Below are 26,792 nucleotides of genomic sequence, written 5' to 3'. Positions count from 1 at the left end.
CTCTCTCTCTCTCTCTCTCTCTCTCTCTCTCTCACACACACACACACACACACACACACACACACATCTATCCCCTGAAGAGATGTAATCTATGCGTAACAATGCTTAAATCAGCGTGACATTTACAACACATATTAAGTGGTTTGTTATTTATTTCAAGACTTTAATTGGCACAATATATTAACAGCATTGTGGCAACAGTTCCACTTAAGGATTTTATTCCTCTGAGAGAGAGAGAGAGAGAGAGAGGGAGAGAGAGAGAGAGAGAAAGAGAGAGAAAGGAGGAGAGGGAGAGAAGCAATCCCCCAGGATTTCACTATCACCCTTGTTTTGTTACTCCTTTAGCTTGAATGAACTGTTAAAGTTTAGGGACAAGGCTTAGCTTTAGAAACCATAATTTAGATTCAGTTCAATTTTATGAAACCCAGACCAGCGTTTTTTCTGCCATTCTAATATAACCTATTATGAGAATTTTTTTCCCAGGGACAAAAACAACAGCAACTTTCCCTCCCTAAGAGCTTCTTATTGTTCATTTTAGCTGCTATTTAGAGGAAAAGCTCATTAAAATATTATGAAGCACATACTAGCATAATTACGCGCCAGCGTTCACCAGTGAGGAACATCTGTAGCACCGTTCATGTGTATTTCTATTACAGCAAACTTGAGTGCAGACCCTTTCAGCCCCTCCTCGACTTCTCCTCCGGTCTGCCAGCCTTTGTCCTGCTGCAGAGCCGGCAAACGTGGGAAGCGCACAGACTACAGCGCTTGTCAGCCTCCCGGGCCGCAGCGCCAAATGTTATTATTCTGTCATTAGCCTGTAGCTCACGCCAGGGTAAACTGTGCTGTGCTGCTCTGAATGCCTCCAAACCATTTTTGCTCTTTTTATTCGCTTAGTTATTTTTAAAATGCATCTCTCCCTGCCTTCTCTCTCTGGCACAGAAAGATCTGCCAAGTGCATCCAATGCACACCCAGCTCCTAAATCTGTGCTGCTCCTTCCTTCACGTTATCCCACTTACTTTACTTTAAAACCAAAGAAACTTGGGCACAATAAAAACATTGAGAGCTTGCCTATACCACAAATATTTGTGGAAAGCACATGGTGCCATTTTGCCAGACTACTTTTATTTGTTAAACTGAGTTAAGTGTAATGCGATTCCAAAAACTGCCTTTCGAATGAAAGAAAAGGCTTATAAAGCTAGGGAGCTAATTACCACAATCTGGGTTACAGAAAATGCAAAACAAAGGCGCACAATCCCACGTCTCGTGTGCGTGTGTGTGTGTGTGTGTGTGTGTGTGCGCGCGCGCGCTGTGTGTTCCCCTTTTTGTTTTGTTTTTTGCCTTGTTGATGTACCGAAACGTGTAAATATCCCAGGGAGTGTGTTGCACGGGATAAAAATCAGCCGGAACCCCGCAGAGTGGTAACAAAACTCACTGTGCAGTGGGCAGTGGCATGTGGTGGCGGGAGCACCTCTGCCGAGGGGAGGCTGTCACTCCGTCTTCCTCTCTCCCCCTTTCGCAGGCACCCACCCAAGAGCTGCAGTTAGGAAGTTGCCAAGACTTCTGCCTCCACCTCCCCCTCCTTCATTTGAGGCTGTCCATCTATTTTTACACGCATACATAAAAATCGGTTTGAAAATCATTTGACTTCTAAAACCTTTCATGTGAATCTGTAAAAATGCTATATTATCCGTGTTGTTTTTACGATGATCACGATGCTAGCAGGCTTCCTATTGTTGGGAACAGCGTCCTTTGGGATGGTTTTGAACACTGGACCATTCTTGGTTTTCCTTTCTTTGTCTGCCAATTATTTCTACATCCAAACCACTTTCCAGACAATTATTTCCATACGTGTGCATATGTAAATATTAATAATCACTGCATGTGTGTGTTTATGCATACAAAAATAAACGCCACCCCACTCATTTTTCTCATTTTCAAAGTGCTGGTTCTGAGTCCATAAAAAGGACTGTGTTCCCATAGCAGTTTGTTAATGTACTTTATTAAAGAGAAAGAAAGGACAAACCTTCCACATTTCCTTGTTTTATGTTAAAACACATGAATCTTGTAGGTCTGAGCTAAGCTTTTTGGTATGTTTTAGCTGAGTCCGGATTATGAACAGACTATGTTTTGAAACTAACATCACCCGATTTTCTCAAAAACCATCCGCACAGTTCCCACTTTCAGTTTCACCTGGACAGCCTCTAGCAGCCCCAGCTGACTCCCACATCCCCTTCCCTTGTTATTAGCAGGCTTTTCTCCACAGGACTGTGTGATACTTTTCAGAGAAAAAGGCAACAACATGTCAAGGGCTTCTTTCCTTCTAGAAGTAGACATTTTATTGCCGGAATAGTGAGAAGGGGACGTGGAAAATGAACTTTAGCTCGGAAGAGACAAAATGCAGTGTGCCACTAAGGTGCATGTAAGGATAAATCCATGGAGCTCTTGGAGGAGGATTTGGCAACGGAATGGTCCCACTGAGCCAAAAAGCCAGCCAGGGCATGGAAGCTTGTTATTATGGCTTGCTCTGCGAGTGAGACCTGCAGGGAGGGTGTGACGCCTGTTTAGAATACTGGAGGAGTGTGAAATAAGACGGTCTTAAAGGATTCTGCATCTAATCAGGCTGTTGATGTTCCTAACCTTCTTTAGAATCTAAACAAAAAATAATTTAAAAAACAGCAAAATAAGATCACGGACTCCATCTTGAATTCTACTACATTAAATACAGGTAGTTGGTCCGCGCCATGGAAAATTTTAAACTAACCTTCAGACGCTGGGTGGGAAGCAATCGTGTTGGATGCAAGTAGTAGCAAATGTTCACAGTTAGAAATCAGTACTGTGCTGGTCGTAAAGGGAGCTAACATGAAACATTTTGTTGTTTCAAGAAAGCCTAGGCAACTTAGCAACCTAGTGAGACCCTGCTTCAAAATAAAAAATTTAAAAAGGGCTGTAGCTGTAGCTCAGTGCAAAGGCCCTTGGGTTTAATCTAGTCCTGCAAAAATCAAAACTAAACAAAAACTGAAGGAAGGCAGGAAAGAAAGGGAGAGGGAGAAAGGGAGAAAGACTATCGCTATCTGGGTTATTTGAAGTATTATTGGCTCTTTTCCTCTCTCGTTTTTGTTTCTAAATATGGTTCAAGTATTTTTTTCCTTCATTTATATTAGACTGAATCATGTGAAGTTTACAGTTAGACAACTTTTGACTTACTAGACATCGTTTTATATAGTTCAGCCTAACAATTCCTTGCCTTATAAAAAATCTGAATCTAATTTCTTGCGATTAACCCACTCAGACCCCAAAATTATGTTTGCATTACTTTGTTTCATTTCCTCTACTTTCAAATGCAGACAGTATTCATATTTTAATGCCTGCTGAAATTTTGGAGAGGGGATTATTTGGTTAAATGAAAATAAACCATTTACAATCTTCTGTTACTGTGGGTCTAAGTGAGATAAGTTTTCCCATCCGTTCCGTCTTGACGCCTGCTGTGACGAGCTCAGTTTTCCAGATCATTTGCCCACTAGAGATACTGGGGCCAAGATGTCAGATTTGATGGCTTCCAGGCCTTTATTTCAAGTCTTAAAAATGGGAAACTACGTTTTAAACAAATAATGCATGTGAAAGAAATAGGGTCCGAGAGACAAATGTGTTCATTAGCCCTTCTATAGAACTGCACGATCCCCTCGTGGTCTCGGTTCTCCCAAAGAGTGGAGGGCGTTTCCGTGAAGTGGAGCCTACACGCTCTCGGGGAGGTGGGGCTGGGCCCCCAGTGTTTCTCAGGAAGGGCTGCGTGCGCTGGACGAAGGAGCACACTGGTCCCTGAATGGATCAGCGTGGAAGTGACACGTTTCAGGGGTTCCTGCAGAGATTCCTTTCTGGGGACAGAAGCAAGGCCTGCCGATCCTCCAGATTTTAGGGGATGACCTGAAGGGAGAAATCAAAGGCCAGGTGTATTTTAACCCCTGGGTTCCAGTAGGACAACACAAGTTGTAGTCCAGTGTTTGCAAATAACACTCAAAGAGTGATCTAAAAATGTAACACAACTTAACACAAGTAATGTGTGAATACAGTTCCCAGTTTTATTTTACAATTTTGGCATATAGTAGCTTTAATTTATATTAAAATTTAAAAGTTTAAATTTAAAAAGTCATGTTGACACATCTGCTGAAGATCTGATTTGTTTAAAAAGTTTCCACAGCATCATTAGGAAGTAAAAGAAAATCTCTGTATGACTTATGTTACTATTACTAATAATAATATCTTTTATACCATTTTTAACAATTAGTAGAAAAATTTAATATTTATTTTGAAACCAATAGGTGGTGCTATAAATTTCTATGTTTTAATTCAAAGCAACATGTTTTACTTTCCTATTCCTCAGTAACATTAGAAAGTTCTTAATTATCACAGTAAGATTTTTCACAGAAAAAAAAAAAGCTGCATTGATTTTCCTATGAAGCTTAGCCACTATGGTATGTTTCTTTTCCTTTTCCAACTACACCTCAGAGTATAAAGAACATCTATATGATTTTTGGCACAAAAGAATATTTACAGAAACAGACCTATTTATCTTTTCCTGTGTCCTCTTTTTTCCTTTTTTAAATTGGAATGACGTAATAGAACAGAATTTTAATATTTAATTTAATATTTCATTGCACATACTTTCAAGTGCTAGCTTTGTTTAAAAAGCAGTCATCACAGTATTGCTAGCTCACAGTTCTGTGCTCTATCTTCATAGAATCCCAGAACCGTGAAATACAAAAGAACGTATGAAACCAGGCAGCCGTGGAAAACTTAGAACCAAGTCAAAGCTGGCAGTGCAAGAAGTCATCACTTGGTATTGTGATATGATAGGGCACAAATATGTTTCTAGTGTAAGAAAAATTCTGAATATTCAAAGACAATGAAAATGAAAATCCAATTTCCATTGCAACCCTCAGAGATAAATGGTAATTTCAAAACGATGGAAACAAATGCTCCGTAATTTTTCTTTCCTTAGAAAAACTGTGGAAGCCCTTCACAATTTCTCCGTGTGTGTGTGTGTGTGTGTGTGTGTATCTCTGCAGAGTTGGTGTTCTGGAGGAATATAAGAAGTTCAACGAGACCTTGTAAAAGTGCCCAAAAAGGACTATGGCAGCTGCAACTGGCTGTGATATCAATTCATTCCTCCAACATCTGAGTGATTTTACTTCTCTTCTTCCAGATGTTTTGTTGTCTTGTATGGATGACCTTAAACACTTGTCAGTGTTGAATGAGCAGTGCTGTTGCTTATTGGAAGTTGCTTATTGTAGAAGACATGATAATTTGCATACAATTACACTGAACAAGAGATGAAATTTTCACTTCCTGCCAGGAGACCTCTCTGGGCTGGCTCGTTATTTCCTACTTCCCTTGGGCTTCTCTTCTCTTCAGGGGTTGGTGGCTTCCTCTTGGCTTCACTGGTAGGGATTAAACTGAACCAATTATTCAATGGTCATTTCTATATTCACACTAACTATCCATAATATTTAAGATAGAAGAAGAAAAATAAAAGTAGAAGCAAGTGTCTCTGAGGAGCCATAGTCTTTAACAAAGGGAGTTGGTAGTCTCAGGGTGCAATTGCATTTAAGGCTGAGCATGAATGAATTTTGGCAATTTAAGGCATAACTGAGGAGTACTGAGAACAATGAAGAGACACAGTAGGTCCTTTGCGAAGAGGTTCCAGAAATTGCACTTTTACTTTGAAGAAGGGAAAACTGGCAAGGATGCCTAGGTTGAATATGATAACTGTCTTGCGGTAGTTGAAGAGCTGTCATATGGAAAAGGCATTAAAATTATTTGATGTGACTCCAGAATGCTTATCGAGGATTAATCAAAGGAAATTGCCATTTGGAATCTCATTTCATTGTCAAGATATTAGCATGAATGTAAATAGCTTTCTTTCACTCCTATGAAGTGAAATAGAACACAAAATAAATTGCACTATACCCTGAAATAATTAAGATGAAATAGACTTAAGTAATATAGTGACTTCAGATTCAATACCAGAAGTCTAAAACACTGGAGAACAAACCACATGCAAAAAATTTCTTGAGTTGATCTATGCCCTAAGTGTTTCTTGAACACCTATTATGTACCAGGTCCTTTTCTGGGCACTAGAACCAATGTGGTGAACAATAGAGATCTCGATGCATTGTTGTGTTCATGGGTGATGGGGATAGAGTCCTTAGAGAGATGAAAACATGCACTATGTTGGGAACAGTTGAGTGCTGTGGAGGGAAGGGAGCAGCAATGCACTACCTCGGATAGGGAAACCTATGCTACCTGTCATGGGATGGGGACTCTTTGCAGGCAGAGGTTAATGAGCTCATGTCACAGAGACTGCTCGAGCAGTGCTTGTGTGGCCCCTTAGGCTGTGCATGCGTTCTGAGCATGAGGTGCGTTCCACTCATCTCTTGCTGTCTGACACCACCTGCTACATGGAGGTGGGTGGGAGTTTTGTGGACAATGGAGCACTAGAGGTAATGTACAGCCTCCCAATTCTTCCCCAGCTGGAGGACACGTGATTTATTATCTCTGTATGCATTCACCTTCTCCCTTCTCTCTCCTCCATTCTCTATCTTCCTGTTCTTCTTTAAGCTCTGCACAAGTGAATATTAGTTTGACTTTTTTTTTAACTATGTAAAGACATGTAAGACTCCCCATGACGAGGCTGACAGAAAGTATGGGGAATGTACAGTTGCTGGGATAATTGCTCAATCTGGCTGGCTCCCTCACTGTCATTAGGACTCTTTTCTCAGTACATCATATGGGAAAGAGTACCAGTAGTTCAGTTTTTGGTTTGCTTTTTAGAAGAGGTGACACGACTTGGTTAGAATTGATTCAGCAGCATAGCTGAAACACTGAAAGCTTTATTTACTCAGAAAAATCCTAGATGTTGGACCCTCAGGACTGGGGAGGCCTTTGTATAAACTCCAGAGAACCAGCATCTTTTGACTTTCCATTACATCTAGAGTGAGGCTGTCTCATTGCTGTGGCCCTCAGAGTTATTGGGGCCACACAGCATAATATGAACTTGAACTTATAAAATTGAACACTATTCAGAAAGTTCTTGCTTTGACTATGATTTCAAAAGTTTTACCTGCTTTATCTTCCAGCATTTGTTTTCATTTTAACACTTAGATATTACATCCATTTTGATTTTAGATTCATACATGGTGAGATATGGGTCTGGATGCATTCTTCTGCATGTGGAGAACCACTTTCCCAGAAACACATTAAAGAGGCTATCTTTCCTCCAGTGTGTGTCTTTGGGACATTTGTCAAAGATCAAGCAGTTGAATGTGTTTGGGGTTGTTTCTCCATCTTCTGTTCTGTTCCATGATCTCATGCCTGTTTTTGTATCAGTACCATGCTGTTTTTATCACTGTAGCTTTGTAATATAACTTCAAGTCCAGGGTAGTGTTGCCTCCCACTTTGCTCTTTTCCAGGATTACTTTTGCTATTCTGCGTCTCTTCTGATTCTATATAAATTTTTGCATTGAATTCTCCAGTTTAGTAAATGATGCTGTTGTTATTTTTATTAGGATTACATTAAATTTATATATCGCTTTTGGAAGTATAGCCATTTGGACTGTATTGGTCTGCTTATCCAGGAACAGATAATATCTTTCTAATTTCTGATATCAAATAAATCTCCTTTTTCAAGTGTGAGTCTTCATTTTAGAGGTATTTCACTTCCTTGGTTAGGCTAATTTCCAACTATTTAATTTTTATTGGTGTTGTGAAAATTGTTTTTTCCTACTTTTTTTTCAATGAGTTTATTATTGGAGTCCAATAATGCTTTTGAATTTTGTGTTGTCTTTGTATCTTACTACCTTGCTGAATGTGGCTTTTAATTCTAGATGTCTTTGGGTGAAGTATTTTATTCTTTGATGTAGAGCATCGTGTCATCTGTAAATAATGATAATTTGACTTCTTCCCTACTTACATACATCTTTTTATTTTTTTTCTCTTGTGTGATTGCTCAAGCTAATATTTCAATGACTGTTGAAGAGAAATGGTGATAGTAGACATACTTGTCTCATTTTTTATTTTAGAGGCAAAGATTTCAATTTTTCCCCATTTAATATAATGTTGGTACTATGTTTGTCATAAATGGCTTTTGTTAGATTCAGATAAAGTCATGCTCTATTTTCTGCAGTTTTATCATGAATAAATGTTGGTATTTTGTCAAAGCCTTTTCTGCATCTGTTGAGATGATCTTGTGTTTTGTTTTTGTTTTTATTTTGCCCTTGCTTCTGTTTATGTGATGAAGTACATTTATTGATTTGCATATGTTAAGCCATCTTTGGCTTCTTAGGGTGCAGCCTGTTTGGTTATGATGTATGATCTTTTTGATGATTTGCTGCATTCTGTTTGCCGGTGTCTTGTTGAGGATTTTTGCATCTATGTTCAGTAAAGAGATTGCACTGTAGTTCTCCTTTTTTGATTAGAATCCTCTCTGGTTTTGTACAGCATATAGTACCAAGAATCAACAAGTGCTATTACCAAATTAAAGAGCTTCTGCACAGCAAAGGAAACAGCCAACAAAATGAAGAAACAACCTACAAAATAGGAAAAAAATTTTCCAGCTATTCCTAGAGGACTAGTATCTAGAATATATAAAGAACTAAAAAATTAGATGTCCCTAAATAAAAGATTCATTAATAAATGGGCAACTGAAATGAATAGACACTTCTCAGAAGAATTACAAATGGCCAATAGATACATGAAGATAAGTTGAACATTGCTGGCCATTAGAGAAATGCTAATTAAAACAAGAATGAGGTTCCACTTTACCCCAGAAAGAATCACTATCATCAGTAAGTCAAATCAAAACAAATGCTGGTAAGGCTGCAAGAAAAATAGGAACTCTTCTACATGGCTGACAGGAATGTAAACTAGTACCATCCACTATGGAAGTCAGTATGGAGATTCCTCAAAAAACTGAAACTAGAAATTCTATTTGGCCCAGCTATTCCCCTTATAGGGATCTTCACAAAAGAATTAAAGACATCATATCACAGTGATACATGCATACACATTATAAATTACAGCATAATTCATAATAGCTATATCTTGTAAATGGCCTATATGTCCACTAACAGATGAATAGATACAGAAAATGTATTTATACACCATGGAATATGACTCTGCTATAAAGAAGGACAAAACTGAGTCATTTGTAGAAAAATGCATGCAACTTGAGACTATAATGCTAAATGAAGTAAATCAAATACACCAGTATAAATACCACATGGCTTCTCTTATATAAGTAAGAGCAAAATAAATGATAGATAATAGGAAGTAGGGAGACAGAACATTCTCAAAAGGGAAGGAGATCAAGAGATGGAGAAAGAGGGAGGGAAGGAGGGGAGAGTTAGGGGGTCAGAAAAGAAGTGAGATGTATAACATATATGTAACAACGCCCCACAAGGAATGTAATCATTATGTACAGCAAATATGTACTAATGAAAATGATGCCTGAAAAAGCCCACTAGTAAATACATTACTTTCTCCTACTTTAAATATTGGGCTTTGTGTTTAATAAACAAATTTTGGTGGTAGAGAAATCAGGAAAATGTCAATTAGTCTCTTTTGCAGATGAGAATATGAGGCCCAAAGAAATTAAGTGCCTTTCTGGAGAGTTGGGCTTCGGTATTAACAAGGACAGGAGAGAACCTGGCCCATCTGTGCCATTTCTGCTTCAAGACAGTCAGTTTCTTCTCACACGGAATCACATGGACTGTGAAATGGAGGAGCTGAGACCCGTTTACCACCAGTCTATATACACCTTATGTGTTGAGCAATATCGCCATCCATTTAAATGGGGAAGAATTTTGAAGTCCAGGATACTAAATGGCCTGCGTCCAGCATATGCAGTAATATCTCATTGATTCGTGCAACAGCTGTCATCCCAGGGAACCCTGAAGAAGTGTGGAGACATTGTGCCTCACTGCATAAATGCGGTACCAATGGGCCTTCAAGGACATGACACCCACTTACTGTACCAATTTTCTTCTGAAACATCCCTCCTTTGCTCTTCTTTTATTTTCTTGTTTCAAAGAACTTTTAAAGATGTTTGGAGCAGATCATTCACATTAGCTGTAGTAACTTGAAGACGCGGGACAGTTGACTTGGTAAATTGCCTCCTTGAATTTTCTCCTGCTAGAGAAAACCAGTGCTTTGCCTTTGTGTCTAAGTAATGCAAACCATTACAATTAAGACTCAGCCTCCATGAAAATCAGGCAAAATTGTTTCAAATAGGGGTCGAATATGTTTGAAACTGAGAAATTTGCCCGAATCATTTCCTATTTTGTGTGTAGTTGAACTGATTGAATTACCATTTCTGCCTAGAACCACAGAAGCCCAAGAGACTCTAGGGTCAAAACCACAAACAAAGGCTCTTTGTCTAACTGGAGACCATAGCTGGGCTTTTGCACACAGACATGTGCGATCTCAGTGTACAGCAGCCCGGTTAAGAATTCAGCTTCAGCCCAGACGCTCACACATCTGTCTGTCTATGCTCATCACTCCCGTTGGCCTCAGAATATAACACACCACACACACGAGAGTATGAACACCTTTTTCTTTTTCCCAGTTATTTAAAAATGAAGTACATTGCACCTGTACTGTGTTCCTTCTCAGTTTAGAAACATACAGCAGATCATCTCCTCCTCATATTTACAAGAGAATGGTGTGAAAGCCGACAAAACTGGCATGATCCACAGCATCACCACATTGGAGTCTTCTGGGGAACCGTACGAGGGAGGAGAGGTGACAGCCAGATGACACTGTGGGAGCAGTTTCTTCCAGGGGCTGTGCATCTGGGGTATGCCGCTGCCAAGGAGAAGCATGTGCTCTGATTAGCTGCAGTCAGAATGGAAATGTGGAGGATCTGAACATGTTCTGCAACATGCCAATGATGTAAACATGTTCAAGGCGAGGTGTTGATTGTGTGTGTGTGCACTGCACGCGCCAGCTCAGTTTTCCATATCATGTGTGCATGTGCCTGAACAATAAGATGTATCCCTTTAAGTACAAGTTACCCCATGAGCTCACCAAGTGTAGGGACGCTTTGTAGGAAAAGCCCACTGTATATTTGCAAACTGGCAGGCTGTCAGAGGGCTTTGTCAGGAATTAAGTTAGACACATAGCTGGCTAATTAAATGATACTAAGAAATACTTCCTTTTCCCCTGAACCCACAAAGTCTTGACATTGGTAAAGGGAGAAGTAAAATGTTGCAAGATTTTGGATAAATTGCTGTATACTTTGAATGAAGTAGGCAGTTAATATCTATCCCGATAATGAATACACACCATGTGTGCACACTTAATGTACAATAATCACACTCCTGAAAAATAATGTTGTTAAATTTTCTCACTAACTTTCATCTAGAACTTTTTAAATAACACAACAGAGCCTATAGTTGACCCCAAGAAGCAATCAGTGAGGCTGTGAATCCCACTCATCTTGCACATGGTGGTTGCTGCATGGACAGTTCCTTTTCCAACTCAAAGACCAGATTCTCAATGACTAGTTCAAGGCTGGGGTGGAACCTTGCTACCATAAGTTTGGGAGATTGTGTACCAGTGGCTGGATGGTTACAGTGTCACACATAATAGATACTTGGCCTGAGGTTGTCAAAGAACCCTTTCTTCTTGTCACTGCATTTCATCTTATGATATTATTCTGCCACAATATTTTATAGCTAGTGACCCAATGCTGCAAGACAAGCAAAATACCAGATTCTGCAAGACTTACAGTGGCTTATTAGCTGTGCATACAAACAAGATACTACAAGTAAGTATTCTAGGAGCCATGACTCTGTCATAATACTAAGGAGTAAAGAAAAATGAAATACAGCATGTTTTCTATTCCCTTATTTATAGTTTCTACAGAAATCAATATCAGTGTCCTAAAATGCTGGCAACAGCATCACCGATCTGAATTGTCATCACTGAATCTGAGAGCTGGAAGAAATTTTGGAGGTTTCTTGAGCTTCTTTTCTTACAGTGGCTGAAAAATTCACAAATTTTCCTAGGAAATTTTCCTTTTGTTGTCTTCAGAAGCTAGGGCATGAGATGTAAGCTATAATATACTGGAGACCCCTGCAATTAGGTTCCAGTCTCCTGCCCAGCACACAACACAGGGCTGAGAACAAAATACAGTAAGAAACAGAACTAAGAGAGACAAAGTGGGGGCCAGAATGAACAGTGTCAGTGCAACTGAAAAAGGCCCTGGCCAGTCCCAGGCACTGACTTTTATTGCCCATCAGTTGGGGTAAAGGAGACTGTTTTCTGTAGACATTAATGTAAACAAGGCTCGTAAAGGACAAGACAAAGCATTCTCAAACTGGGAACAGAATAGACAAAATACATGGTTGTAATTAGAACACTGTCCTTCAAGTCAGGAGTTTTTTATCTGTGGAAATGGAATTTGGGTGCGAGTGCACAGTTTGGCCAGACTTGCTTCTATAAACAGCCAATTGTGGGGTTCACTCTTCACAGCCTGCTCTGGGTGTCATCAATACTATGGTCCTCTGCAATAATTTCTGTGGCTTTGTTCCTTTTCTCTGCCCCTTTGCCTCATTGATGCCAAATGTATGTTATAAATAAAAAAGGATACTAGTGCCCCTAATACTACCCAGCTCTCTTGGCTACCAGGAATGTTGAAGAGTGTCAATCTACCAACTCGATAGAGGTCTTGTTTTTAGCAGGAAAGTTCTTCAAAAACCTGGGGAACCCTAAAGAAAAGGCATTTCTTGGGTTATCAGCAAAATTGTGAATTGGCTCCATGAAGACCTAGGGCACACAGACCAAAGCTACCTCTAAATGTTATCTCTTTGTTATTCACAAGATTTGCTTTTCTGGTCTATGTTCAGTGGAAATGAGCTGTCCGTGAGACCAGTCCACAGTCCACGCGAGGCCCAGCGTGGTGATGCCAGTGAGGGTAGCCAAGGAACTTCTCAAGAGAGGATTTGGGTAGGAAATGTAAACCCACAGGGGTGAACGTAATGTTTTTACAAATCCTGCAGAAGTTGAGTTTAGATTTTCTGAGAAATTGCCGCGTGACAAAGTTGAAGAGACAATTTTATTACTCTAAAAGCACCATGACCCAGTTTTATTTGCTTTCTCACCTATGTAACACACACATCTAGACTCTGCGAGTGACACATACTTTCAAGAATTCATAGACATTTCAGAGATTTGGCAGGGTTCTTTGCAAATTTCGGGTTTGGCCCAAAGATCATTGATTCAGAAATTGATTTAAATTCTGTAAGCATTTTTGTCTAGATTACATCCATGTTGTTTATCTATCACATGAATGTATCTCTATATATGTAACTTGTATTATCTTTTTTATTTTAAAATGCTTACTAAGGAACTAAAATTTCAAATTTTAACTTCTGAAAATACAAAATCTTGCACAATTCTACCAAAATGCCAGAATGAAAAAAGCCTCAAAAGACTTTTTTTGGAATGAGAATAATCTTTGAAGATAATTCCCCAGTTTATCATAACCGATAGAAATAAAAACCTCCTTAGCTAGCGAGACTTTCAATGCCAGTAGATTAGTTAGTTGAATCGGCTAGTAAATTAATTTTATATTCTCTAATAATTAGCTTTGTTAATCTTCTGCCATAAAGAGACATTCTATTCATGGACTCACAAGCAGCATTTTTTGTTGAAAAAACACACCAGTGAAATCTAACCCAGAAATAGACTTTATGTTAAAATATGGCCAAATTTGTTCAAGATTGGTGGGGCGGATCCAAGATGTTTCATTTTCTGGAGCAGAACCCTGTGTCTCCTAACTCCCTTTACAATGCCATAGATGGCAATGGCCGGGGTCCACAGATGCTCCACTGTCTCTCATCCTGAGATTACCCACTGGAATCTATACATCTAGAAGCTGCTTTGGACTAAGAACTATGGCGTCAGGAGCAATAGTCCCAGTCCCCCACTGCCGATAGTGAGCCACCCTTTCCTGTAGAAAGGACAGCTGGTTATTCATCCTGAGATTTCTTCCTCTCTTCAAAGGAAATCCATTTGATTTCTCCAGTGTTATCATGCATAAAAGAGCGTTGCCCCTAAATAAGGATTGCCCTTTTCCCCTTTCCTCATGTTTTCTGAGATTTTTTGTTGTTACTATGCTCTTTATATCTTGTTCTCCTGCTTCCACTTAGACATGCCAATTAAAGAAAGATATGGTTTATATAACAAATGTGCTAGTACCGACTGGAAAGAGAACCCTTAATTTAAGCAGGCCTGAGCTCTTCATCAAGATTAGCTGAACATAGTGAGTAGATCCCACATTGAATGGTGACCTTGTAAAGTCTCCAGCAAGCTGGCCTGTCCTGAGCTTTGTAACAACTTAAGTGAAACAAACCTGTTTCTCCTCTCCATTTCCTGGCTCAGGCAACATAGTAGGGGAAAGATGCTCACTGAAAAGGGATACAAGAGTGGCTCACAAAAATACAGTCCCCAGCCAGCAGCCTCAGTGTCTGGTGTGAGAAATGCATGTTCTCCGGTGTCTGGCAGACCCAGACCGGGACTGGCCAGGTGACTCTGACACCTGTGCTCACTGGAGAACCGCTAGTCTGTTGCCTCAGCAGGCTGTTAACACTGTGGCTTAAACCTAGCCCAGCTTCACTCTGGAAGAATGCAGCATCACTGCTTGAAAGAAAAGTTGAGTACAAATACCAGTGTGTCTTGACTGAGTAAGGTCGCTCTCACCAGTTTATCTCTCATGCATCATGCACGAATACCCATGCCATCTCACCAAGTATTTGTAATGTTGCATTCGAAGCCATCCCAGACACTGGGGGTGAGGTGGTGAACAACTACCCTTGAGGTCAGGTTGCTCACAGTCTAAAAAGGAGAACTCCAAAGCCATCCATTCACAAGCGAACAGACAAGGCGGCAGTAGGGGGTTAAGACAGCAGAGGATGTAGGGTGGGGGTGTGGGCCAAGTGGATGAAGGGTTTAGGAGAGCACAGGTAATGCCTAAGCCTCATCTCATTGGTTCTCTTGTCGCATTCTTTTCTACAGCGGCAGATCCTCACAGACATCAGCTCATGGCACCTCAGTTCAACTGTGCTGTGACTCCACACAGGGCTCATGCTCAATGGCTCTTGACAGGCCACTAGGCAACGCTTGAGCCACTAGAGAGCCTGGTGGGTGGATAAGGGCTCCCTTCTTCTCACCCAAGCTGACAGTTCTGGATGCATTCTCTGTAGTTATGCGAGGAGCCAGCCAATCTGAGCTCTATATTTCTACAGTAATGGTTGGGTTGATGATAGCCTTGGTTTAGCTCTCTCCTCTTCCTCCCTGACTCCTTCCTTTGGATCAATTCCCCACTAAAGATGCTTTCATTCAAGCTTCATCTCAGACTCTTTTTTTCTGGTATAGGTGTAGGGTGGGTAGAAGATTGAACCCAGGGTCTGAGCCCTTTTTCTTTCTTTCTTTTTGCCAGCCATGATATTTCTAAGACACTAAACTGCCCCAGCATGGCTGAAACCTGTGGTCCTTCGGCCTCATTCTCCCAGTGCTGGGATTACAGATACTCAGCAGACACCTAGCCAAGCTTGCTTTGGTACAAGGTATGGCCAAGATGGTAGCCCACTATGAAGAGGTGGCATTTCACCTGCAATGCCAGAAACACGAGGAAACAAGTCATGCAGATATTTATAGCCAGAGGGTTCCAGACAAGATCAAATGTGAAGAGACAAGAGTGAGTATGGCATTAGAAGGTCAGCCTGCAGGCTTGAGCTGCCTGTGCAGAAGAATGGGGAAGAGGGAGCAGAGAGAAGGGGCAGAGAAAGCAGACTGTGGGTCGCACAGGGCCCCTAGGCTCTCCAGGGGACTTTGACTTGGAATAGGAGGCCGATGGGGGGATCAAAGGAGAGGAGGTATGTGGGTCAGAAAATGTCTATAAATTATCTGTCTAATCCATCTTTTAGAAGACTGTGGGGAAGCACAGGTAGAGTCATCCAGGTCATTCTGGAGTTTTTTGCAGTAGTTCAGAGAAACATGGACTGTGATAGCAGCAGCAGGAGGGCTAAGCTGACAGAACTGTCCTTGGATTGGATGAAGGGTGAAAGAGAAAAACATGGTGGGCAAAGCTTTTGATCTGAATGATTGGACCAAATGGTATTTCCAATTCAAATGCTGGAGGGAAAATTTCTTAGAATAATGGAGGAAGCCTTATTTTAAGAAATGGAAACTGATAAAAAGTGAATTTGAATTCTAGCTCACGAGTAATAACCCAATAGTTATGGCTATTGGATAGATGCAGTTTTAGCCCAAAACTATATAAGAACAATGTCCCTAATAGCAGAAATCAAACATGATTTCATCTTTCTGCAAGACATAGTGGACATCAGGATAATATAGGCATGTTCTCAAATAATATAGTAGTTTTAATAATAATATTATAATAATCACTTATTGCATCATTTACTCTTCATTAATTTTAGTTCTCGAACTTTCCACAAACTTTATTGCAAACTGAGTTGGATGAGAACCGAATCACATTCAATGGTTAGGCTAATGTTGACCCTATAGGGACATTTGGTTTGGTTCTTGCTAGTTCAGTTTGTGACCGCAATCATGGAGTGAATAGAGTGTGTCAAAAGAGATACCACTGTGTTATAGTTAACCCCAAAAGGCATATTTATTCTGATTTTAGAGGTGATGAAACTGGCAAATAGCACAGCTGAGTAACTTCTCTAAATTCTTTGTGCTTACAAGGGTAGACCTGAGATTCAAGCCCACGTCTTCCTGACCTAACTTGTTTTCTTACTTTTATTTTTATCCACCAGATATGTCCCTCCCACCCCCATCATGACTAGCACAGCCTTCACTCTTCAACTGAACATTTCATTTCCTGTCTTTCTCAACAACAAGGAGTTTATTTCCCTCCCATGTAACAGTGAAATGCAAAAACATTGTAGAAGATATAGACTTTCACAGTGGTAGAGTCCTAGATTCTATTGCTCTAATACTTTCTAGTTCTTCTCTTCTCTGTTTTCTTCTTTTGCCTTTCTTCTCCTCCCTCCTCCTCTCTCCTTCCCCTCCCTTCTCCACTCTGCTGTTTCTCTCTCCCTCTCCATCTCTCTTTCTCCCTCCTTCCCTGCCCCCTCTCCCCCCACGTCTCTCTCTTTCTGCTTCCCCCTCCCCCAACTCTCTTCTCCTCCCCAGACTGAACTCAGGATCTTCGCATTGAGCTACATCCCCAGCCGTTTATCTTATATTTTTGAGACAAGGTCTCACTAAGTCACTAACTCACCCAGGGTAAGGTGGAACTTGCAATACATCTGCCTTAATGTCTTTCCTGTGCTGTGATAATACTTTGCCCAGACCTTCTGGGTACATTCAGTATCGGGTCAAAACTACCCTACCCTAACTATAGCAGCACAGACAATTGTGCCTGATTGGTTTCCTTCAGAATTTTCATTTACCCCCTTGCCACCTCTCCATTCTTCTCATGTTATGTTTTCTTTCTTCATCTCAATGTACCTTTCTCTTAACCACTTGAATATAAGAGGTGAAATCATTTTTAAGAGTAATAGAAATAGCTCTAAAATGGAATAATATATACTAATTGCCCTTGTATTTAGATTATTTTTCCCTCTACTTCCTCCCTTTCCCCCCTAATATTTGAGTCACTCAAGAGGCTGGGAGAGTGAATCAATCAAAGGGGTTTTCATGGTGGGCTGGATGTTAAATGTCATCTACTTGTAGGTAACCATAATTCAGAAGGGGAACCCAAATTTTAGACAAGGAGGAGAACCCAAGTCACCATCAGAAAGATGCACTTCAGACCTAGAAAATATAGTGAAATTATAAGCAGGAGATTAAGTATGAGGCTATAAGCCAAGAGGATCAGAAATGCGTGGGGTGTAGAGTGGAGAGCAGGTTAACACAAGTGGCTCAGGATTAAGATTGTGTCCATTGAGAGGTGCTGGAAGCCTATTTTTATGTGATGCCAGCTTCTTGGTACAAATATAGATTTAATAGATCAAAAGCCTGGAAACAAGACCTTCATCCTAAGCAGGGGAGTTTAGGATCTGTGGACTAAATAGCTCTACTGGTCCTCATCCAATCAGCGAGGTTGGCTCTGAGAGCTACTCCTGTGTGGATCTTTGTCCTATGGCTCCATTCATTCTTACTGTCATCTGCAGGAAGCCCATGTTTTCTAAGAAATACTATGTTTGGGAGTGGAACTGGAAGCCGAAAGATGAGCTGGCATCTTCCTGTTCTCAAGGAGGTTTCAGGTTTATCTGGAGAACAGACTGAAAGCTGGTGGTGAACAGAAGTGACCCAGTATGTAATTCACTGGTAGGGTGTGAGTCGGGAGGCACGGAGAAGCGCCCTGCTCAGTTGGAGGTGCTCTGCTGGGAGATTGCACTCCACACACTTTGAAGCCTCAGTTGGAGTTCGCCAGTCAGACAGGTGGGACAGGAGGCATGGGCAGAAGCAGGGAGCAGGTTTTCTAACCTGGGAGGACACTTTCAAATGCTGAGCAAGATCACACGTGACGATGACGCGGTCAGGAGATGGCAGAGAAGCTTTCAAGCACGCGTGGCGGGCGCAGGGGGATTCGCCAATGGCGGGGCTGGAGAAGGGGGAAAGGATGAGGCTGGAGAAGACTTGGACCCCATGACATGGAGCTGGACTTTACTAGGGAGGTGACGGTGAGTCTTGGAGGAATTGTGAGATAAATTAAATGTGGACGTTTTCTGAGGAGAGTTGTGGACATTTAAGCTATCCTTTAGAGCATGCAAGTAATTACCAAGTGAAGGTATAGGGACCAGGGCCCTTGAAGAAGTGCTGTAAGTACAAGCAAAAGCAAAGAACTCCACATTTTCTGAGAAACATGCAATATTCTAGGGCACGCAGGTCTGATCTCCTCTAGGCTCCATTTCAACCCGTTTGGTTTAAAGCTACTTATTATTGACAAACCTCATCCTTCTATTTTATTTAAATAAATTATTTTCCAGTCATTTAAATGAATTTATTTCCTTTCTGTGAGGCCCGAATATTTTTCTTGGAAGTACCTGTTTTAAAGAAAAGTTGTGTTCATTTTGCAGTATTTCTTTGCCTTAGAGTCATTCTCTAAGGAAAGCATTTTCTCTGGACACGGTTTCCAGAGTCTCTCCAAGGTACCGGGGTGTACCCTAATTCCTAGTTCTATTAGTTAATTGTTTCTAGGGTGAAAGTGTGTTTACCCCACTTTCCTTGGGGGAGTGTTAATATGTCTCCCAATTCTTTTTAGATTAGCTTGAATTGAAGAAGAAAGTGCAGCAGGCCTCACTGGGGAGCAGGTTGAGCAGCTATACTTCTATAAATAGTATGTAGGTAAGCCTGTGGTCCTTTGAATTCTCTGAAGGAAATTACTGCCCATGACCCTCACGCCTGAGGGCAGAGATAGTGTAGACCCAGGCAGCATCTGTGGCCATTTCCTCACACTGTGCCTGATTTGTCGCGGAACTGCAATAACGTTGACCCCTCTGAGAGCTGTGGAGGACTGGAGGGTCAGATAATGATTCTGAGTGGTTTCCCGATGTGCTTGGTCACAGTAACCCTCAGGGGCCATTCCCGACCTCTAGATGAATGAGAATCTCCAGGGTGAAAGGCCCAACAATCTATATAGAGAGCAATTGCTTTAAGTGACTTTTAAAATTAGTGAAGTTTGGGGAAAGCAGCCTTAATGTAGCATAACTTTACATCGGTACAAATTCCTGGGGCTTAGCGGGAGAAGACAGTACAAGGCTCAAATGCAGACACATTTCTAAGCAAGTGTTCGCTCTAATCCCTCCCCTTGGTGGCTCAAGGTGTGGTATAGGGGCATCAGCATCCCAATGGAGGGTCAGAAATGTGGAGCCCACCACAGATCCCCCGATGCAGAAGCTGAGCAGCGTCCATCTCCCGTGGGAGCCAGCAAGTTATGGCCACCAGACCCATCTGGCCTGCTTCTGTCAGTGAGCTTGGGTGGGGACACGGTCATCCCTCCACTCGTACACTGTCTGTGGCTGCTTTTGTGCTACAGAAGAGGAAAAGAAAAGTAATGGCAGAGACCATGAGGTCCACAAATCCCAGTATACACTATCTAACCTACAAGCAATACATTTCTCAGTTTGTGATCTAGAGCACACAGTGTGCTTCAACTTATGAATAATGCTATGTACTAAAATATAATAATTGCAATAGCAATCTACTTTGAACATAACTTTTTTTAAATCTTATAAATCTCATTTTAACGTTTATTGTCCCTAAGTGTGAAGTATGTGAACTGTGAATGTTCACTGAGATGAGGCTATCCTTTGACTTGCCATAGGTGATTAAGTTAGTCCACCTCAGACATCTACATCAGTCTCTCATGACAGTGAAATCTAATACATAACATGGGGCAGGGAAAGCCTTCCTGATCATGGATCTCACTTCTAGCCTCTTCTCCCACATCCTTGTCATACCACGTTCCTTGTTAAACCATATTTCTTGATGTTTTAGAAAATAAGCAATTGTCTACACATACATATTGCCATGGTTTTGCTGTACAAAATCTGCACAAGCAATTTTTTATCCATAAGCTTTCCCATTTCTTTCCCATGATTTTTGATGTATACAACTAATGTATACAACTGGACTCTCTTCTGCAATGCCTTGTTTGTACTTGGATCTCCTATAATACAATAATAGTCTTAAGAGTTGAAATTGCATGAGATAGATAGACATACATGCATACATATATACATACATATATAGAGTTTTTGGTTTTTTTCCTCGTTGAGTTTATTGGTACATTTTAGGTATGCAGTGCAGTTACATTCACCACTGGGATCTTGTACCTCTACATGACGGTCTTGGTTCTCATTTTTTCCCCTTGTCCCTGCCCTCCCTTCAACCCTGCTCCTCTCCCCTTTTACAAACACTGTATTTCCATTTTTTCATTTTCTCATATTTTTCTTCTTTTCCCTATTACCTTTCCCCTACTCTTCCCACTTTCCCTATACCTTTAGCCCTTTTCTTCCTATTTCATATTGTCCAATTATCTCATTAGGAGCTTGTATACTATTATAGTTTTTCACACCAGAGAAATGATTTGGTATTTACACGTGCATGTACATAGAGTTTTAGTATCCAGAGAGATTAATCCCAGGACCTCTGCCCATATTTAGATTCATGGATAATGAAGTCTCTCATATATAACATATGCACATCATCTCATATACTTGAAACCATGCTAGATTAGTTATAATACCTAATTCAATGTAAACCATATGCACATAGTTGTTATACTATATTGTTTAGGGAATAATGAAAAAGAAAAAGTCTGCACATATGCAGTACAGATAGAATCTTTATTTCTATTTTTGATTTGTGTTTGGTCGAATGGATGAGAAACCAGTATACACAAAGGGTGGACTGTAGGTGATATATTGTGGATATTTATGAATTGAATATAATTCCTTGTATTCAGAAGTGACTTGGTCTTATCCAGACTCAAGTGAGCAGAATGTGAAAGCCATAGGGGGAAAGTTTCAGGATCCAGGTCAGATAAGCAAGAGTAGTTCCTGTAGCAATTGCAACAGATGCTGCTGGTATTTGCTGGCATCCTTGTAGAGAATCTCAGGTAAGTCTGAAGTAAGATAGGACAGAGGATTGTGAATATTCTGGCTTCTTGAGGGGATAATTCTGTAGTGTTCCATGTAATATCTCAGGGAGACTCCAGCAGGTCACAGCATTGATGGCAACCAGTAGTCACTCTTTAATGGATGTGTTACTGCTCTGTGCCTCATGGTTCCAACCTGCCGGAGCCTCCCTATGGTACTGTATGGAATACTATACAGAAAGGTTGCTGTCCCGTTCCTGTCTCACTTTCCAACCTCCTCTTGCTACCTCTTAGGATCAACTTCCTACTTGCTTCTAAATCCTTTTTCTCAAGGATTGCTTAATCTATTTTTAGGTGAATCGAATATGGTAGGCAACCTCTAAGATGACTGCCAATGATTCTTCTTCCTGGTGCTCTTGTTCCTATGTAATCCCTTTCCCTTAAATATAAGCATGACTCAGTGACTTTCTTCTAATGAATAACATATGGCAGAAATGAGGACATGTATTCATAACTTCGGTTATGAAAAGATATGGCTGTCTTGGGAGCACAGTCTTATGCTCTCTTGGATGTCTACTCTGACATCTGAGGCACCTCTGGGGTAAGCTCAGGTAAGTGAGCTTAGAAGGGAATCTTTGGAGGCTACTGAGATTCAAACCATCAGAACTGTGACGTGACTGTAGTGAGTTTTGCACATGAAAATATGAGAAATGTTGATGTCATGCGAGGGTCAGCAGTTATGGCCATTAGTTCAGATCTGGGCTGCTTTTGTAATGAGGTTTTGTAGAAACACCGTCTTTCATCTATCTGTGTACTGTCTGTGGCTGCAGACGTATGAGAGACCCTCATCACAACCACCCAGTTAAGTGGCTCCTGGACTCATCACCCACAATAATATGAGATTAAAAAATCTGCTATTTTTCACTTGCTAAGTTATTATTCCATAGCAGTACATAACTAGTACACAAGCTAAGACACACATGTATAATAGTATTATTTTAGTTAGAGTTGAAAATTCTTTCCTTAACTCTTAAAAAGGTTAAATCTTCATGTCCTGTGCAGCCAGGGAACCTTGGGAATCTTCCATAATACTTTATAATCTTGCATTCTCTTCTTTAAAACTTACTCTCCTAATCATGCTGTGAGCTCTGTGAGAAATTTCCTTCCGTTTGACTCTTGATTCCCAGTGCTTCTAAGAATTGTCTATTAAATAACTCAAAACATTAGAGTAGTTTTCTATATAATTAGTAGAAACATAACTATTTTTTTTTAATAAATGTCTGGAGATGGATCTTTAGGTCTGGCTGGATCTTGGAGCACAAATGATGCTATCAGAATCCCTTTCCTTATCAATCTGTCTGTGTCATTTGCTCTTACTTCCCCTTTCTCTTCCTTTTCTCCATCCTGTGGATCTGCTTTGATTTCTAAGCCTCATTTCCAGGCAGACTCTCCTGGCAGAATAGCTGTAGGAATATTCAGTCTGAAGTCCTCACAGCTGAACACATCCACCAGAAAGATAGCATTTCAGTTTAGAAAATGCCCTGGGCTTGAATCTATGGGGGCTGCTATGGGCCACAAGACCACCTGTGGACCAGTTATGGCAAGCAGAATGTGGTACACAAAGTGACGGGCATCTCTATAGAGTATGGAATGGAGAGCCTGTCCAACCCAAGAGGATTGAGTGGCTGGCTCTTCAAAAGAATATCCAGATGATGTTATGAAAAAATGGGTAATAGGTGCGGGCCATAAAACAAAACAAATGTGCAAAAAAAGTACATAAAATAAATACACAAAAACCAAAACAAAGGAGCAAAACAACGAAGTGTCCTCATATAGTATAGTGAAGATATTATGGTTAAGAAAAGGAAAATAGTATGAGTCAAATATGGAGAACCAGATGCAACACACCAATTGGAGCAGTTGTACAGAAGAGAGAGGATTGTTTAAGGAGTTTAATCAAGGGTTATGATGAAAAACGTGTACAGAAAGTGTGAGGTCTTTTTCTGCACATATCTACCCTTTACTGTCTCCTACCCTGCCCGTGCATTCGTGGGTTTAATGCAGATTATGGAAGGAGGCTTAAAAGAGCTTATTCATGGAGAGACACAAACAGCTATTTGGATGTAGGGTTTTTATTTTTTTGTATCTTTCCCAAGAATTTATCCATTCACAGAAACCCATATGGACAGTCATTGGTGTTATCTGCAAATAATTTATTTTCAGCAATAATTTTCTTTGCGCTGTCCTCAACTCAGTAACTAATACAAACCACAAGTGTCACGGAATGATGCCAGACCAGACACAACCTAACACTAGATGCAAAACAAAAGTTGCAGAATGCACATTTGGGACTCTGTGTGTCAGCAGCTCTCCCGAAGCCAGCAGAAAGGCATTAACTTGAAGAGTTATCCAGTGTGGGCTTAGCAGATGTTGGAGCATCTGCATGCCATTCACACCCTTATTACCCCGGACGTAATTAACTTGTGTAACTTCATCTGAGAGTCATCACTCTGACAATGCAGTCGCAGAGGAAAGACTGTGGGTACAATGTCAAGACAGGCTGATGGCCTCTGAGGGTGCCTAAAACCCAAGAATAAGAGAGATTTTGCACTTCCCATGTGGCTATATAGTCCCTTAAGAATACATGTTGACTCTCTCTCTGCCTACAAAAATCCCAAGTTTTCTCATTTTCTTCTCAACATTGTTTTCTTGAGTCTCATTCTTGATCTAACTTAATAGAAGCTTACTCAACTTTGCACTATTGACACTTTGGATCAAATAACTTGTTGCCATGGGGATGCACTCTATTCACGGTGTTCAGCAACATCCCTGGCCTCTGCCAATTTGAGCCTAGTAGCATCCTCAGGTGTCTACTGGATGAGGACCCCCAAGACTAGTACCGACTTTCCTGAGGTTCCTGTGTCTTTAATAATTGTTATGCTGTGATTACTTGTGGCCCTCTCCCAGAATTTATCCCATATGCATTCACTTCTGACTCTTACCCTCACATCCATAAAGGAGCATAACTACAATTGAGCTTTTGTCTTTTCTCAAATCTCCTTCTGCTCCTTTGTCTCAGTTATAGGTAGCGCTCTCCTGTTCCTTTTCCATAGTAAAAATCCTGGGTTGACCTCTAACCCTGTTGATAATGTACTTTCAGGGGCAGATCTATGTTTTTACTGGAATCTATAAAATTTGAGGAAATTTCTCTAAAAATAAGACGTTTATAATTTAGGTACAGGGATTTGCAAGTTGGGGGACTTAAGTGTAAATATTTTTAGTTGCATTGTTAAGCCACCTCTGTATTCATTTTTAATATAAATACTCATGTAGAATGTGTGTGTGTGTGTGTGTGTGTGTGTGTGTGTGTGTGTGTGTGTTACTGAGGATTGATCCCAGGACCTGCACACTGAATGGCATTTCCAGCCCTGATTTAAAATTTTGAGTTACTTCTTGGCCTTTTGGCTATGATCAAGTGTAAAATTTTGAAATAGGGTCTCAATAAATTACTAAATTGCTCAGGCTGGACTTGAACTTGCAATTTTCCTGCCTCAGCTTCCCTGAAAGCTGAGATTATAGGCAAGCACTATAATGCCCAGCTGGAAAACATTTTTATTTAGTAAAAAGGTCAATAGTTTATCATCAAACTTTTATCAAATAAATAGCATCTTTTGTACAAGTTCTACCTTGTATCAGGCCCAATATGTTTTATTTTCATTAAATTTTCTTGATACTAATGAAGAACAAATTAATATATTATTGTGATTAATAGCATGATCTCAGATGTGGAACAGACTCACTCTAATCTATGGCTCTAGCACTTACTATGTGTTTGTATGAATCACTTAGCCAGTTAGAGTTTGTTTCCTTATGTATGAAATGCTGATAAATTCAAATACCCACTTCATGAGTTGTTGTGTGCATTAAACTTTACTGTGTTTAAAACACTCAGAATATCTGAAAAAAAAAAGTACATTATAAGCATCAGTTATTGCTATTTTGCTGATGAGAAAATCAAGGCTGGGAAATTAAATTAAAACTAATTTAAAGTCATATAGTTCAGATATAAGTGGGGTAGAAAGTTGAATATAAAAGTTCAAGATTTTCTGCTACAAAAACCTGCAGAGCAGACTTCATGGGTTTGCGGGGAGGATCGCATGTGGTATTGTTGGTTCCACTGCTTTACAAATTCCTATATCAGCACTCAGTGCATTCTATCAAGGGGAGAAATCTCGAAACGAGCATTAGTTTTGTTTTATACAATAATTGTTAGAATTGAAAAGATTTAATAAGAAAAGTGCAAAACCAATACTTAAAGACCTACAAAACCTTGGAAAAACTTGAAGAAGACCCAAATAAATGAAAAGACATTCTGTATTCATGGATTGAAAGACTTATGTTGTTAAACTAGCAATACACAACCCCAAATCATCCTCCAGATTCAATGCAATCCCAATAAAACTTTTGCGGTCTTAGCGGCAGATTTTAACAAGCTGATTCTAAAATTCATGCAAATCCAGAATATCCACAATAATGTTGAAAAGGAAGAGTAAAGTTAGAAGATTTCATACTTCTCAAGTCTCAAAACGACAGATCTATGATAATTTTGATTGTGCGGTACTGGCCAAATAAAAACATATAGATCAAGGAAATAAAATTGGAAATCCAGATGTAATATTTCACAGGAAACTCCGCCGGCCATTTTCCTGCTGCAGGATGGTTCAGAAGCTCAGTAGCTGTTCGGAGTCTTCTCTTGTAACTGAGTCATTGGCTGTGTCAGGTTGTGGCACTCCTTGCACACACTGTCTGGGCTTCTCTGTCTCACATGGCATTTCTTCCCCTCTTTGGTAGCGTTGCTTCAAATAGTTTAACAATTCAAAAAGCATCAGTACTTAGGCCTTGTTTCAGCTTCTGTTTTCCAAAAATCTTAACTAACGGGACTGTCTGTCAGTGCTTGTATAGATGTGAGTATGGCGGTTTTCTAGTTCCAATTCTGTTTCTGCTTGTGGGTGAGACTGCTTTGAGAGGTAGGAATTGCAGGACTTTGGAACCAGACCGCCTCCTAACCTCTAACTGCTCACGTATGAGCCTTCCTTCTGCTGAGTGGAACTTTTCCAAGGTTTCAAAATGACTATTCTGAATTCCATAATCTTT

The 26,792-nt window shown here is 40.3% G+C and overlaps 1 long non-coding RNA gene across 2 annotated transcripts in view; it reads left to right on the top strand.

Moving 5' to 3' along the window:
• LOC104866773 overlaps nt 1-26,792 on the top strand; it is a 115,196-nt gene that overhangs the window by 39,122 nt on the left and 49,282 nt on the right. The window contains exon 3 of one of the 2 annotated variants that reach the window (XR_004514881.1): nt 4,737-4,850. The exons of the other annotated variant lie outside the window; for it this stretch is intronic. This is a non-coding gene — a long non-coding RNA (uncharacterized LOC104866773). Of the gene's footprint in view, nt 1-4,736; nt 4,851-26,792 lie in introns of those variants that run through there. 2 annotated transcript variants of the gene reach the window in all.

This window comes from Fukomys damarensis, unplaced genomic scaffold, assembly GCF_012274545.1.
Source record: "Fukomys damarensis isolate Sample0158 unplaced genomic scaffold, DMR_v1.0_HiC HiC_scaffold_31, whole genome shotgun sequence".
Lineage (NCBI taxonomy): Eukaryota > Metazoa > Chordata > Mammalia > Rodentia > Bathyergidae > Fukomys > Fukomys damarensis.
This window is presented reverse-complemented; position numbering and strand designations above follow the sequence as displayed.